The sequence below is a fragment of the Rhagoletis pomonella genome, unplaced genomic scaffold, assembly GCF_013731165.1.
Source record: "Rhagoletis pomonella isolate Grant_MI unplaced genomic scaffold, Rhpom_1.0 Rhpom_scaffold_02085, whole genome shotgun sequence".
Lineage (NCBI taxonomy): Eukaryota > Metazoa > Arthropoda > Insecta > Diptera > Tephritidae > Rhagoletis > Rhagoletis pomonella.
In genome coordinates, this window is record NW_023460640.1 from 1 (window position 1) to 16,376 (window position 16,376).

Sequence of the window (16,376 nt, forward strand, 5' to 3'; positions counted from 1 at the left end):
AAAAAATGCTGTGCTGACATCCTTGGATTTCAGGTCAACGATGTTAATATCATCTGCATACGCCAGCTGCGATTCAGATTGGCAGCTCTTATAACGCTTTCCAGCATCGGATTGAAAAAATCGCATGAGAGTGAATCGCCTTGTCTGAAACAAGAAAGAGAAAATAACTTGAAAAATTATCGAAAAAATACATACTCTCAATAAATGTGGCGAGAATGTAAATAGGGAAAATACATTTTAGAAAGTTTTGGCTACATTCGTGGGCTTAAAATTTTTTATTATTTTTTTTTATGAAAAGTTAAATAAACATGTAAATCAAAACTTCAAACTTTGTAGAACATTTGTAAAAATTCGACGAATTTTAACAAATTTTCATCAAAATTTTAATCTGATTTTCTAGAACTGTTGGAAGCAATGCAGTTGCACTTTTGTAGTTTTTGGGCTACAAAAGCCCATTCAATTTTAGTGTAATAAAGTGCAAGTTTGAAGTACCTTGAACTTACCGTTGACTTTTGGCAATTTTTTTGTTCGCGCATTTTCTTCCATCTCCTTTCACTAAATGGCTTTTAATGACTTTAACGAGACCTTAACTTATTTTATTTTATTAATTTTAGTGCAGTTTTAACAAAATTTTCATGCTAAAAAATCTTTTGTTACACTATTTTATTTTATTCCTTTGATTGTACATGTTAAATAAAAGCTTGTTTTTAAAAAATAATTTCTTACATTATTTTTTTTTTTGAAGAAGTATTATTTCCTAAATTTTAGTCTATTTATAAAAGTGTTGTATATTAAAAAGTGTTATTTTATTTTATGTACAAAATTTTGCAATAGATATTAAAATAATTCAACTTGCAATGAAAGAGAACAGAAGACTATGCAACAAAATGTTATTTGCTTACGTTTTGTATAAACATACATATCGCACACCGTCTTCAAAAGAGTCACAACTCAAAATAATAAGTTTGTCAGAAAATGCGAAAAACTATTTCTTAGCACATGATAGTCATATGGACAAGTGCGACTTTACCTTAGGGTTTTTTGACAAATTATAAAAAAAATTTGCTCCAGCTTTTGCTGAAAGGTAAATAAAAGCTCTGTGTACATTTTTAGCGCATAATCTAAAAAATGCCAAATTTTGAGTTGTGACTCTTTTGAAGACGGTGTGCGATATATACATACATACATATAGCAGCAGTTAATTTCATTTAAAGAAATGGCGTGTCGTCCACTTCCGCTGTAGCGTATGTAAATGGTACATATATTTAGGCGCAATATTTAACTTCTTCTGGCGGGGCGACATCTGGAGTCTTCTAATTGTATCTGCTTGATATGATGCCTACACGAGGTTCATATCTGGACTATGTTGATATCTAGAATTTGCCATAACTAGCTTTGCTACACTACCGCCGGCAGCTTTAACAATTTTATAGTGGTTTTACGTTCTTTGGCAAATTACGCTCTGTTAGCCATAAATCTTACTATTTTTTGACCGCCTCTGAGTCAAGACCCCTGGACCATATAAGGAATTCATTTATATTTGAAATTGCATTGTCATCGTGATTGGAACTATGCAGAAAATTTCAAGTCTCTAACTTGTCGGGAAGTTAGTTTCTAATCGATTGGAAATTTCCGCGATTTCCGCCAAGTTAAATAAAAGCTTGTAAAAATAAAAACTGTTACTACTGTTAAGTGGCTCTTGTCTGTAATCCTCGTCTAATCCATTTCCAACCATTACTAAAGTAAGCAGTAAGGATTGCTAAAGTAAGTACTAAATATTATACAAGGATTCGACATGGATTAGATATATGAGCCACTTAACAGTAGTAAGGGTTTCATTTTTTGAATTTTGAATTGTGTCGTTATTGCACAGAACCATCGAGTTCCATAAGAGTTTTGTATTAATAAATGTTTTTTAAATAAACCAATTCATTTTTAAAAGTAAAAATTTTGATTGTCTACTTATTTGTTTTTTCCTGTACTGAGGTATTTATAACGACCAAAATGAGTAGTTTGATTATTAGTGCTGAGAAGTTTATAACGACAAAAATGAGTAGTTTGTTTATTAGCACTGAGGACTTGCTAATAACAACAATGAGTACTTTATTAATTAGCACTGATGTGTTTATAAAAACGAAAATAAGCAGTTTGGTAGTTTCTAGAGCAGAGCAGCTATATTTTTCATTAATTCAAGTTTTCAATTAGTAAGAAGAGGTAAAATATTACACCGACAAGGGGAAAGTGCTCAGTTTTATCCCATCGCCTGAACAAAAATGAGTATTTTAATAAGCACTTTTGTAATTAGTGATAATGATAAAATGAGCACTTATTTGATGCTCAGCTGTCTTGCAGGGTACATACTCGCGCATATATTAGCTGTGGTAACAGACATTCCAGCAAAATTTCTATTTAAATCGTTTGCATCGGTAAGTATAGGTGTAGTTTCATTGGATTTTCCTACCCCAATTTTGCTTTGAGTTTATCACAGAGCTAAACTTTTATTTTAAAAACATGTTTAAAGCCGTATTTTAAAACGGCCAAGTGTTTCGGGAGTCCTGCATCTCTCCCACCGCGAGAAATCTTGGCCCATTACTATGTTTTGCTATTACATGTCTAACTGGTACAAAATTATTAACGAGCCAGCTAATATTGTCCTCTAGAAACCTGGTTTGGACATCAATGGATGTCAAATTGCGAATCAGATTCCAATGTGCCGCTTCTACAGCTGCTGTAAGTGAATTGTAAACGACGTTCCTGAAATCACGATATGTAAAAGAAGAAATTGACGTTCCCGACATTTTGAAGCCATAAATTAAAATTATTAGCTCGTGCCTCAAGAATCTAGATGCGGGGAGTTGATTGTAGAGGAGAGATTTCTGTAGCTTATTTACGGAATATGTATTATATATGTATACATGAATTCAAGCATATGATTTAACTTTTGTTGATGTCTAATGTAAAATGCATTTTTACATCCTCTTTTTCTTCTAAAAAATTAACTTATTTACTAAGAGGCGTTATAAGAACGTGCTTTAAAAGCGATAAGAAACAATAGAAATGCAAGTGGAAACATTAAATTTTTAATTAAAAAAACTATCTATTAACTGCTTCATTTGTGAAAGACGTGTATGACTCAAACGGTTATTTGTACATAAATTAGCTGTTCTTGTTAAGTAATAAAAGAAAATATCTACATGTCTACATTTATGTAAACGCAAATGTACTCATACCTACATGCATACTCGTAAGGATGTACTAGGGATGTTGCGAATGCGGATGTCAAGTATTTTTAAGAAAAAAATAAATTAAGTTATTTAGGTAAATAAAAAAATGGAAATGTTAGTCATTTTTAATAATATTTATTTTATTTAGTACTTAAAATTGGCCCCAAAAAAATCATAATAAAAAAAGAAACCAATGCAGGTATATAAGAAAACAAGAAAAAAATATTATTAAAAGGACAATGTTCTCTTTAGCGTACGTCAAAGGTCAAGTAGAAGTGGGAACTTGTATGACTGCCCATTGACAGCTCGGTTATTAAACGACTTCCAAAAAAGGAGGAGGTTATCAGTTCGTCGGAATATTTTTTTTTTTTAATTTTTTTTTTATGTATGTTACGGCATAACTTTGGACCACGTCAACCGATTTCGATAATTCTTTTTGCATGAAAGGTAGTGTCTCAGAGGTGGTCCCATACTAATCTGGTTTAGATCCGATCATTGGATCATGAAATATATATATTTTTTTTTTTAAGTCGTTTTTTTTGCTAAAAATTGCTTGTTACGATTCCTTTCAAATTTTTTTTTTTACATTTTTTTTTAATATTGTTATGTATGTAATTTTTTAAACTTAAACCGTTTTGTCATGTGAGGGGATTTTTTCAAAAAAGTCTTTAAGAAACTATTTTTATTCATAAAAAACTTAATTTTTGGAGGTATTTTCAAATCGGTCCAGCTCGCTTAAATATTAATATTTTTCCGAAATACTTTGGTGGACGTCTTAAAATATAATAGATTTTTTAATTCCAATGGATAAACCGTACCGATTTCTTTTGGTGTGGGGAGTGATGCAGTCTAATATATATATATATATACAAGAATTGTTCCTTTAATGTAATAAGATAAAGCGAAAAAAAAGTCGTACATTTAATGACAACGTATGATTTTACGTTTTAAAGCGAGATCTTTAAGTAAAAAAGGAACGAAATAATAGGGCATGAATAGTTCTATCAAGCCACATTTCTGGTTTGTCCATAGCTAAACGGCTGGCATTCTTGACTTATGCCAAAAATTTCACCTAAATTTGAGACATCAGTAATGCAAACAGAATGTCAATAACCTGACGCCAAAATTTGCTTAAAAATTTCTTGTTTATAAGTTTATTTGTTTAACTGGTAGGTGTACCTATTTAAATCAATAAATGCATTTCAAAGCCCTTGCATGGTGCACAGATTGCACGGTAAAAGCCGGGTTTCGTATGGGACAGCATTGCAAACCGTGCAATCCGTGCACTGTGCAAGGGCTTTGCAAGACTCAGAGAATACCCCTATTGTACTTTTTGACTTTCAGCCCTAAAGCAAATGTGGTGCCACACACATTCGCCATTTTGGAATTGAAATTCGATAAAAAGTCGAATCTCGAAGCTTTGAATATCGAATTTACCCATCCCTAGTACTCGTACATACATATGTATATATTTAACCAGTGAAAAAGATGTTCTTAGAATTGAAGAAACACCTATTGTTCTTGCTTTTTGCTTATGCGTTAGGGTGTTCCAAAAACAGTAAAGTCGGAATTGTAATGCTCTCACCCTCTAGGATTGTTCTATATCGAAAAAAGTATACCCCTAATTTTTTTATTTTGAAATAAAAAAATATTTGGAGGTCGCTCAAAGGGCTGAAAGTTTTCCACGTATTTTTATATGGGAAAAATAAAAATTTTGTAGAAATGGTATAGAATTCTTGAAAATCAATATTTTTCGATCGGAAAACTCAGGATACTTTCTATAATAATTCCCAATTGCTTATTTAGCCATTTTTTAATACTACCAATTTTTTATTGGTCACCCATTGCATTTTTTTTGGGGTTTTTGGCGGACCTATAAGTTATAGTTACGATGAAAAAATGGTTGAATAAAAAATTGGGTATTATTATTGGGAATCTCCTGCAGATAAAAAGAGTTTTCTGGTAGAAAAATATTGATTTTTAACTATTCTATACCATTTCTACGAAAAGTTGTTTTTTTCCCCATATAAAATACAATGAAAACTTTGGGCGCTTTGAGCGACCTCTAGATTTCAAAAAAATAAGGTAATTTTTTTTTCGGTATACAACAATCCTGGGGGTGAGAGCATAAAAATTCCGATTTTACTTTTTCACATGCATTTTTAGACCATCCTATTACACATATATATGTACACACATGGTGTGTATTTGAATGTTCTCGAACGTAAAAACTGTCGCATTCCTTTTTATTTAAAGCTTGTCTTGATAAGTTTTGTTTACAATAGAATTTGTTTTTGCTATGGTATGATTAATTGATAGTAAGGGGAATTCCTTGGTGGTATGTAGGTTTGTACAATGCACATATATGTATATGTATGTACATAAACATGATTATTTCTACACTCTAAAGAATTTTTGTTTAAATTTGCGCATATTAAGATAGGTAACCAGTTTCCTTTCTTAATGAATGCAAATCTAACACTGCTTGCTTACTTTTACTTATCATATGTGTGGCGTAGAACAAATTTCAAATTTGTTTTTTGAGTGTTAAACATTTATTATTCACATTTTCACAGTTTACACATAAAATGTTTAAAATTTGCTCTAAAAAATTTTCGCTTAGATTTACGCATATAAAGAGAGGTAACCAGTTTCCTCTCCTAGTGTGTGCAAAATTAAACACTGTCTGTTTACTTTTACATATCAAATTTGTCACGTAGCGCACACAACGGGTGTGTTTTGGGACTAAATTTATTATGATATAAGAAATTTTTAAAGAAAAAATTTTCTTTTCCATTTCTTGTGCGTCATTTTGTAAGAATTTTTCTTTTTTTCTTGAGAGCTCTTTAAAGTTTAACTGGGAATGAAAACATTGTCCTGAAAATATGCAATGCATACTCACTTACTGTTGCTTTTTACACTTTACAGCCTAAAAAGTTTACCACTGATATGTACTTAATAAGCATTCAAAGATTTAATTTGCTAACTTCGAATTCGTTCCACCAAAATGAGCTACATGATAAAAATTCAAGTTCAGTTAAATATTCATTATTCGAATTATTAAAAAATGAGAAACCAGAAATCGACGAAAATTAATAAAAAAGCGTAAAAATTTCGTGAAATTATTTAATTTATTTATATTCAAATTCTTTTGTAAAATTTTGTATTACTTTTGAAAATGAGTGCATCTTTAACCGTTAATTTTTTATGATTTAATGATCGTATCTAAACCAAATTACGAGACGACCCTTAAGGTACCATCTTTCCGGTAAAAAAAAATAATTATTGGAATCGGTTCACGCGGTGCAAATTTATGCGGTGGAATAAATAAAAGAAGTAAAAATACTCCGAAGAATTGATAACCTCTCCTTTTTTGAAGCCGGTTAAAAATGTCTGAGTTCTTTGTAAATTTTATGTAAAATGCAATTGATGATACTATAAAAAGTTTATTTATTTATTTCATACTGTAAATAAAACTTTCATAAATGTATTTTAAAGAGCGAATTTTCAGTATTTGCTGATGATATATATTTAGAAGTATAAACCCTTTCCCCCCAAAAATATATTCCTACGTGCGCCCCTGGCACTTAGTATTTATTATTTGTAAAAAATATATTTTTACTTTCAAAATGTTTGTAATTTTAAACATTTCATGTGTATATTTATGTGTAAATTTTAAACAACTCATGTTCCAAATCAAATCTTGAAAATCTTGTGAGTATACTTGAACAGATTATGGTTGAAAAATAAACACTTTTCAGTAGTAGTTTTACATGTACTTTTTAGAGTGTAGATATGTAGAAGATCTTCCCTATCGGAAAAAGTCAGTTCTAGAAAATAACATATCGAGGGACTGATATAAAAATCAAACAATGAATTAACTGTCAATCATGATATTAATATTAAGGCCCATTTACAATAAAGTGAGATGGGAGGTGACACTCGCCCTCGAATCCGATTACGATACCACCCGCAGAGTTCCATAGCATAGATACATTTACATTTACAAAGACGCGATGACATTTACAATTTTTTCTTTGTTTGCAATCACAAATAGATAAGAACATATATTCATTTTTTTAATAATAAGGCTCTACTTTTGTATAATCTAAATTCTGCATGGTGGAGATTGTGAATCAACACATACAATAATTAAGTCAGCTATTATCTGTCACACATTGACAATGCGAGGTTTTTTCAATAATTCGAAATTGAGAGAGATGTGAAATTGCTAAAAATCGTCAATAAAAAATCTCGACGTGCTATAAAAAAACCAAAGATGCATTTTAATTTAGCATACTTAGGGCCATTGTTTGAGTGCCAGTTTAAACTTAGATTAAGTAAACTGAGTTTAAATTGAACAGCTGGCTTACATTTGATTGGCTGATCTTAGTTTAAACCAGCCAGATCGGCCGTGCGTTGAAAAACTGGCTCTTAGATGTTCAAAAAAAAGACATAGTATGTAATTATTGGAGAAAGAAACAAAATTTAATTTTCGCAGGCCTGTGTTATCAATCGGCACTAAATTGTTCATCTGAAATTGGTCCTAAGTCTAACTGAGCATATTACTGAAACTCTAAATAGGGAAAATCCCGGCTGACAATCTAATGGCAGTTTTCAGAAAAGTGGAAAACGATATTTAATATGTGTGCCGAGTAGATAAAATTCGGTTTGTTTCAAGAATCCTGAAATAGTCTTGAAAATCTTGATTTAGTCCTGAGAATACCGAAAATCACAAAAATATAGAAATAGTTCCCAAATTGGGGTGAGGTAAGTTGAGGTGTGATGAAAACGTCTGTGATGCGTTCAGTTGTGGTGAGTCAAGGTGGTGACTTTAGTTGTCGTGAGTCTCTCTCCCTTTATAATTACCTTTAACTTCCTTAGTATATGTGCGTAGAGGGCACAGAAAGGGAGCCATTCTTTTTTAAGTCGGACGGTTTTCATAAAAAAAAAAATTATATCATATCTCCGATTCACTTAAGTTTTTTTTGTATGCGTTCCATACCTGAACGCAAGGCGAATACATATAAGGTGGTATCGATCCAACAAATACAAACGCTGACAGACAATACAAACGCTCTCACGTTTTCACTCACTCACTAGCGGAATAAAAAATTTTGAAAATCAAACGCTACTTACAGCTGATGAAACAACACCACTTTATTTAAATTCGCATTGGAAATAAGCTAACACGTATTCGAGGAATTTTTATTTTTTTCTTCGGAGATATGATCTGTAAAAATTTGGAATTTTTCGAGATTCTGACTAATCATGTACTTCTTCAAATCGTTATATCTCGGGTGCATCATCTTAACGTCGTTTTAAAGATAAATAACGCTTAACATTTCTATATATAAGATGGTCATGACTGTCCTAATGCTTACTTAGCTATTAATAGTTGAATTTTTTGAAGTTGATTTGCATAATGAAGACCAGTTAATTAGGGATTTAAAATGACACCATCGTAATCCTTGTTTAATTGCCTATAAAAAACTATTTTTAAAATATTTTTTTTTTTTATGACGGGATGGTTTATTTTGTGTCAAAAAATTTTTGTAATTTGCTTTCGAAAACTTATTTATGAATTCTTCTTCTTCTTCCGATAGAATAACCCTCCATAAATAATATTTGTACGGCAAGATTTTTCTTGAAGGCGATAAAGCCCTAGAAATGGGCGTGGCAATTGTAGGAATAAAGTTAGCAAAACGCAGATTTTATTGCGGGTTTCGGCAGAGTATGTGTATTACAAAAAATTGTTGACTCTTACAAAATAAACCATCCCGTGATAAAAAAAAATGTTTATGTATAGAAATGTTAAGCCCGTTCCTTTAGCTTTAAAACGACGTTAAGGTGAAGACTCTACGATGAGAAGAACCCGAGATATAACGATTTGAATACATGACTAGTGAGAATCACGGAAAAATCCAAACTTTGTCAGATCATATCCCCGAAGAAAAAAATTAGCTTAGAATTACACGAAGAATCCTATGCGTAGTAAAAAAAAATTGATCCGCTATAATGTGCATACGTTTAAGGACACTCATTTCCGTTGCAAACATTTTTGTCCGAACCATTACCGTGTACCTCATTACCGTTGCATTTACCAATTTATTTCCAACCAACAACTTGAAATAGAATATAGTTTTATATGCTGTGTATGTAGGTTATTTGCGTTTGTACTAACATTAACTTTTGTAACGTCGATTGCAGAAGAGTAACTGGTATTTGCAAGGCGGCTTCTTAAGGGTTGGACAATACAGACCTCAAGGAACTCACATTGTTTATATTTTATGTAGAGAGAGACGAGTATTGCGGTGAGAAAGAAATTGAACATTTCATGGTTTAAATGCCCTAAATTAAACACATGACCCTAAATTGAGCATCGAGAAGTACAACGAGGTTTTCGAAACACGAGAATCTCGTGAGAAAGTGATTTTCGTGAGAAACTGTTCTCGAACAATGTCCGGAAATAGAAGGCTCTACAAAAAAAGTTTTTGGTATACATATACATATATTTTTTATAGAAATCTATACTTTAGGGAAACATTTTTACAGTAAAGTACAGCTTCCATAACCCTTTGTTGTGCCAATATAATTTAGTGAAAGTTAAGCATAAGGTAAACAAATTTACATATAATTCACTAAAAAAAATGTTTGAGCCTGTCATAATTTATTCAGAAATACGTATGTATGTCTGGCATATATTTATTGAGATATGTAAGTATTAATGTATGTATGTAGAAATGTTCGAGCCTGTCATAATTTATTCAGAAATACGTATGTATGTCTGGCATATATTTATTGAGATGTGTTAGTATTAATGTATGTATGTACAAATGTATCTATGGGTAATAATCATATCAGCCCTACCTCAAAAAGTGCACACAATAAGTAGTTTCGAATCTCATTACATACAAGAAAAATGGTATAGGAATTAATTCTTCTACCTATGATTAAGTATTTTTAGTTAAGTGTGTACACTTGTATCTCAGCGTTATATTGGAGTTTGTGCACTCATGAATCCATATTTATTTATCTACCTTTGTACGATCGTGTTCCTGAGTTTCACCGAATTGACAATAATAGGCTTTTCACTTGAAGTTATGTGGCAAATAATACCTCAAATGGACTGGGCACATCCATTGACAAACGATAACGAGACAAGGTACCAGTGCTAATGACTGCTTTATGAGATTTTCCTTTGTGTGCACTAATGTATGTACAATTTACGAGTATGTCCACATGCGAGTTCATATGTAGATAAACATACATACATACTTATATTAAGTATGTACAATCATATACTCTATTCAAGCGTACATACATATGTATATTTATGAAAGAAAGAAAATGTTTTTACGTGCCCTTAATTTGTTTGGTGTTGCAAATGCATAAACACTTATACATCCATATACATATGTAGATAAACATCGGGCGAAAGAAAGTTGAAGGTCAAGAACTAACCTTTATTTGACTTTTTATTTACAATAAAATTTTTCCTCAGTTTAAGTACTAGGGTGATCGCAAACCATTATAATAACCCAGAAGATAATTTAGGAAGACCTTCTTAATTAAAGCAGCCCCAAGAAGGGCTGAAAAAAGTGTTCCCTTGAATGTCTTCTATTATTATTTAGCATTTCAAATGAATTTCAGTATACATTTTAAGTTGCAGTAACACATATTTCATATAAGCCTTAAGCAAATACTTCAAAGATGTATGATTTTTATAAATTAAAGAAGCAACTTTAAAATAACTCCTGAAGTACGTCGTATAAAAGCACTTATGGAAGGCTTTCCATGGGTAGCGAAAGAAGAAGCCCTTCAATTTGGGCCACACCATACAAAGAAAAGGAGAAAGAAATGTAGAGTGGAAGGCCTCTTGACTCTCAGAAAAATTATCTACTGGGAAGAGCACAGAGAAAACAGTACTCAATAGAAAATTTAGGAGATGTTCTTTAAAATAAATTCGAGAAGACATCACATAAAATTATGAAGTGCTACATTTTAAATGACGCAATCAATAAGATTTATCTACGAAATGTGATTTTTAAAAGATAGTCTTTCGTTCTTTTCGTCTATTTTATCCCTTAGCCTAGAACTTTACGTAGAGGAAATCTTTTTTTTATAAGTCATATCTTTCTATGTGAGAAAAAGGAGTTAAATAAAACAACAAATAAAATTTGTAAATATGTAGTTTAATAAATAGGTACTATCCGTATATTCGGAAATACTGATATTCCTTCGGATATTCAAGTGTACGGATAAAGTCCGGATATCCAGTTAATATTCGTTAATTTTGGGCTCCGGTTAATAACCGTTGATTGTATTATCCGGATATTCGGATTTTTTAATCAGATATCCAAATATCCGGATCATCAAAAAATACGGATAGAAGTCCCATCTCTAATAGGCACACATCGTTAGTGAAATGCTGAAAGCCTTAACTAACATTTTTTTTCTGAATTGCTATTTTACATAAACTCGAGTTTTCTGTTTAAGTCTTTCGTTTTCATTAGGGTTTCCTGTAGAACATTTTTCATTAAAAAGTGTCCTGCCACTTTGCTTAGTAACCCGTTTTCAAAGTGTTTTCGTTGTGGGTCCGAACATGGTATTAAGCAGAAATCCCACGATTTGTACATTTCTTCATTTGGCAGTCATAGTGTGTGAGCTTAGCTTAATAAATGTTCTGAATGAAAAATGAGAGAGTAGGAAACAATATAGATAACGATAATCAAGTACATACATTGATTTTGATGCCGATATAAGTTAACATAGTTTAATAAATAATAATTCTACCTATAGCGATAAATATATCGATAAATACCTAATAGATGTGTCATATATATAATGAAGTCGATAAACTTTTGATGTCAATAAGAATATCGATGCAGATGTCGCTAAAGACATACATACCGTCGATGTTTTTGCAAAACCGCCCATCGACCAGTTGCAAAACCGCCTAAATCGCCGTTGTGGCAAAAATGAGACTTCGTAACCCTGAACTCCAGGCATCGAGATTTATGGATAAAAATCGTAAAATCGTTATTAAAACAATATACATATTTTTGAAATAATAGCTAAAGAAAATGCCGCCTCTCAAAGCACTGCCTTCAAAGAAAACCCGGTTTTTCGCTCTCCTGTAAAATTTGAGATCCTTGCGTAAAATTTACGATCCGTAAGATAGGCGGGTTTGCAATTGGGCGATGGGCGGTTTTGCAAAAACATCGACGATATGTATGCATCTTGATATTTAACCATCAAATGGTTTTCAACTAAATTTACTGACAGTAGCTTGTTTAGCCTCATTTGACCTTCGTTGGTTATACAATTTACTTTATACATATTACATACGCAATGATATCAAGTTCAGTACAAGTGATTTTTTACCTACGCATGCATTTATATTGTATAACTTTTCACTAAATTTCATTTTAAATTTATTGCTGAATTTCTGTTTAAAGAAAGACTTAATTTATTACATGCAAAGTCAGCTAAATAATGTTGTTGATTCGTTGCATTTTTTAGTGGTAAGTTTTTATTCGTGGGAGATAAGCAAAAATAATTGCATAAATACTTAGCAGGAAGAGTAAAATAAAATTAACATTTTCGGATTGACAAATTACGTAAAAACCAGTAGCTAAAAAAATCGTATTTTGCCAAAGAAGCGTAAGTGGTAAATACTAATATTAGATCTCTGTAATTGTGAATATTTATTTAGAGGGATCTAGAATAAAGCAAATAGGTATTGCTCAAGATCATTTTACGAAACCGTTTTGTTGTGATTGCACATTTTTTATTTTAAGTTTCGCTTGAGTTGCCGGATGTAAATTTTTTTTCTGCGTGTATTTCTTGGCCGCAACAAGATAGTGATCTGAGTCAATGTTGGAGCGTACCGATGTATGTATGTACGTCCAAAACACTGGAAGCGTGCCTTGCGTCTAGGGATGGCAGCGATTGTTCATTTGAAATTAACTGATTATTTTTGTCCAATTTACGATTTAATTGTATCGTAGTTTTGTGTTTCACTAATCGATTATTAAGTAGCCTACAACGAATTTTTTATGAGACTTGATGGGAATATTCACCAAAATTAGATGTTTCGGGTTATTTTTTCAATGGCAAGTGCTCTATTTGTCATCCTAGGAAGGAAATGGGACATTATACTAAAGTCAACCTCTCGACTTAAGCTGTTATGGCTTGTGGCCACAGATTTCTTGCCTCACAACACCCGGCGTATTTATTGGATAGCGGTGATGTTAGACTTAGTTGCCTTTCGGACATCAACCAGCCACGCAGAGAAACCTTCCCCATTAAGAAGGGTTTAAAAATCCCAGATATCATCAAACCATATTCTTTTAAGTGTTCGCCATGGGTAGCATTCAAGGAACGGGCTACAGGCAAGGCTTTGTTAGAACTTTGATTTATGCGGCGGGTAATAAGACCCAGCGCACAACCTGAACCTGGGCGAATTTTTGATTACACGTTTATATAGCGAGGCGCCAGCTACCCACACAGATGCTCGCTTGTAGCCGTATCTACTGATGAACAGACGCTGTTGACTTTAGCGAGCCCTTAAATCGAACAAGTCGGAGTGGCAGACTGCACTCCTAATACCTAATCATGTTTATATATTCATGGATGTCCATAAGTATGTACATATGTACTTAGATTCTGGAAATCTCCTTATGTATGTATTTATCGACAGAATTAAACATGTACATACTTTAATTATCATCTGAAGTATCAACAATTGGGGATTTTTTTGTTATTAAGCAAATGCCCACACTATGCACTGGCGCACACATAAACATATGGGCATTTCCTAAAACGAGACAACCAAAAGCAAAAAATAAAAACCCATCTGGACCAAATTTCATGAAGCCAATTGACAGCTGAAATATACTAATAGGTACAACGATTTACAAGATTAGCGATTTGCAAACTTCTTTTTCTTTATATTCTTTGTAAAAAACATACTTCGCTAATTAAGATACAAATTCATAAAGAATTAAAAGTATATCTAGTGATTATGTACGTCTTATGCCTTTTAAATTCCTTATCAAAAATTATGCAAAAATGTGTTACAAATGGTCTTAAGTTAAAAGTTTTGGTCACGTTTACTTTATTTGCTAAAATTTTAAAATGCTCATCATAGAAGAAAACAACCTGGTTGATGAAAGTACTACATCATCAGCGTAGGTCATTACTTTTACTTCCCCTTTGGTTGAGCTTGACTAGTACTAAGTTGATAGTGGTAGGTCATAAAATTGGAGAAATCACTCCACCCTGAGGAGTACCCCTACTGACGTTCCTTTTTGGCAGCTTCCCATTACAGCTGAAATCATTCTACTGCAAAGCATCGCCATAAATCATGAGTTTATAGCCTCCTCCATGCCAAGCTCGTCCAGGGATTTTTGAATAGCTTCTACACAGACATTGTTAAAGGCTTCCTCTATGTCGAGGAAGACTGCATTCGAGTGCCGTCTCAACTGTTCTGACCGCGAGAAAGATTCTAACGCCCATAGTTAGCTATGTAATTAATTTTTACATACATTCTCATATGCAGCGACTAAGAATAAAACCCATATTTGAATAAAAATATCAATCCCTGCGACGAATTCTTTAATAAACATGAGCATTTCTGTTCACTGGACAACATTAGAACGTCCGAATAACTTTGACCCGTTTTTGACAAGTACTGAACACCTTTATGAAGTTAAAACTACCATGACGGCAAAGACTGCTGACTCATCTACCAACGACTCATACATCATTGTTTCGTAGCTTTAATAGATGAACAGAATTTTATAAACTTTGTCAGCTGATGTACATACATACTTGAGGCATGATTCAATAATATTTAATTTTGAATCATGCCTTTTAGGAACGTCCTTACAGCTATTTTTAGGCGCCCTAAACTAACTAGGGGATATTTATGGAAAACAGTTTTACTTGTGTTGGATGTAGGAAATTTGTGACATTCAAACAAAATGTTTGGATCCAAAGCCTACAATTGTTTTTATAATGAAAGTTATCTCCGCATGGAACGTCCGTAACGCAGGAAATGCCCATATGTAATTATTTATACCTCGCATCTCTTGGTCTCATTCACCTTTCTCTGTGGTCGCAGCCACTTCAACTATACCGGCAGGCAAAAATCGAGAACAATTCAATACACACCTCAACAAAGCTTGGCCACATTATTGCAACTGTCGATCCACGAGTAACTACATACATACATATTATCTTTAGCACGGTAGAAAGTGGAGAAGGCAAACAGTCAGGTAAGACAACAAAGCCAAGGTAGAAAATACTTAAAAAAATATTTAAGACTGCGTAAGATAAAACCTCATAAGAAATAAGCAGATAGCAGAAAATGCAGGCCAACCAAATCGATATTGCACGCAAAAAAAAAAAAACAATTACGAAGAAGACAAAGTATGGACAAATTCGATTAAATATGGGGGGACAAGCGCCACGACGGCAACAATCGACACACAAGCCAACCAAAGTGCCATAAACCATGTATCCCTGCAGCAATTCAGACTCGCCCTAGGTTAGCCCTCAGATAGTCCCTATTGTTACCAGCACTACTCCCTTATAATTCCCCTGCCTATGGTTTCAACTGCCACTTTTAGCATTGGCGTGTCATTGGAAAAGGACCGGTCCAATCAACACTGACCGTAAGATAGTCCCAGACTAGTCCAATTTTGGAGATTTTTTTCGTTAGAGTAAGATTGCGTTCTGCACTTCGCAGATGTTTGTTCATAATTCGGAAACGCAGAAAAAACAAATTTTATCATTTTATAACCATGTTGCTTCTGACGGCATTTTAACCCGGACCCTCCAGAAAGCTAACAAATAGTGGCAAGTATCTCTGCGCACTGAGCCACGCATGTAAATGTGTGTTCAAATGTTCACTTCGCATCAAGGCCAGACCAAGCGATTGGGACATTTACAGGGTGGTGTTCTTTAATTTTTTTTTTATTGAATTGCAAGACAACACTACCCTGTCACTGCCGAACTGTACTTTTCGTCTATCTCTAGGCCGGTTCCTTGGGGACTGGTCGAAGGCTGAAATTTTCGATGCCAGCAAATGTCCAATTCTGACCAGTCAAATTTTAACCAGTGAAGTACTAGTACTTAACGGAA